The sequence below is a fragment of the Cyprinodon variegatus genome, unplaced genomic scaffold (genome assembly GCF_000732505.1).
Source record: "Cyprinodon variegatus isolate N-32 unplaced genomic scaffold, C_variegatus-1.0 Scaffold316, whole genome shotgun sequence".
Taxonomy (NCBI): domain Eukaryota; kingdom Metazoa; phylum Chordata; class Actinopteri; order Cyprinodontiformes; family Cyprinodontidae; genus Cyprinodon; species Cyprinodon variegatus.
The window spans coordinates 116,419-117,904 of NW_015150769.1; positions in this window are offsets into that span (position 1 = coordinate 116,419).

Sequence of the window (1,486 nt, forward strand, 5' to 3'; positions counted from 1 at the left end):
TAATTATGCAGGGAGTTTTACAGTTTATATGGACACTGCAATGTAAATAGAGCAGAAAAACAGAAGAAAAAGGAAAAAAAAGAGAAAAGATGAAAGAAAGAGGAGATGGAAAGGAGACAATGACAAAACATTTTCAGTCTGCTTCATCACCTGCAACGAGATGAAAAAAGAGCAGCACAACCGAAAGACATGGTACGAGACATACAATAAAGTAACACCTTGAAACTACTGCTGAAGTAGTATTATTAAGTCTGACATGTACTTTAAGATATTGTGTAATCTTAAAGTTTGATTCACTTATGAAGCTTGTGAGAAAATGTCTTCATGATACACACAACTCAGAGGGAAGTGTATCTTCAGCTTATAGGTTCTCAAACCTCAAATAATTTGATCCACTATACCTTTTATCTAGAAAGCACAGATGTTTAAATATTTATATGTCTATTTGTCAGCAAAGGTTGTAGAAAAGCATAGTTAGTCTTATGGATGTGGTGCCCATTCATTTTCCTGTTGTAGATTGACCCTGAGGTTCTGGTGCTTATCAACTGGTGCCTTCTGGCTACGCCTCTGATTAGCAGCAAAGCTCACTCTTCTTTGAGGCAGGACAGCAGAAAATGCAGCCCAAAGAAATTGTCTCAATGACTGGAAACAGAGCATAAGGACATTCCCTGAGAATTCAGAGAGGTAGGGCACAATCCTGCACATTGCTCAGGTGGCGTGCAGAAAGTCCACTAGGATTGGAGCTCCACAGCAGTGTGAGAACTCAAGAGAACCCACCCCCCTTCTTTAAAAAAAATCTTACAAATCACCCCCTTCTTAAATGACCATCCCCCACATACCATCCCCTGTGACATTGTATTACTGAATGTGTAAAATTTCTACTATATGTCTACAGTAATGGCATTAATATTGCCCTTTCAACATTTGGCGGGCTTACAAGTAGCCTGAGCAAAATAAATAAAATCAAAGTAGCCTACCATGACTATGAAGCTGCTCCCAGTGGGAAAGTTTTCCTCTGTATTTATCCTTAACTATGTACAGTAGGTGCAGTGATAGCCATGCCAGTCCAGGGACTGACTGCCGTTCTACTGTAAGGATCCTTGGTCAAGGTCAATGACTGGCGTACCTGACATGTAACAACCATACCATGCATATTGTTTTAGGTTAATAGACTATATTAATTAGGTATGTATGCTTAAAAAATAAATATCCATCACCCCCCCCCCCTTTTTTTTTTTTTTTTTGCAACTAGAGAACTGTTCACATCCACAAGAATAACATGATGAAACAGAACAAAAACTGTGTTTCCTGTAGGACAGTTTGATTTCTGCAACAAAAAAGTGTCTTTTCTGAGCCACAGTGCAGCATGTTTGAAAGAAGAAACAGAATCTTACCCAGTCATGCTACTTAGTCATGTTATCTGTGTTACAGCTCCAATAGCCTGGTAAATTCATGCATTTATTTATTTAGCCTATTTGGATCTAAG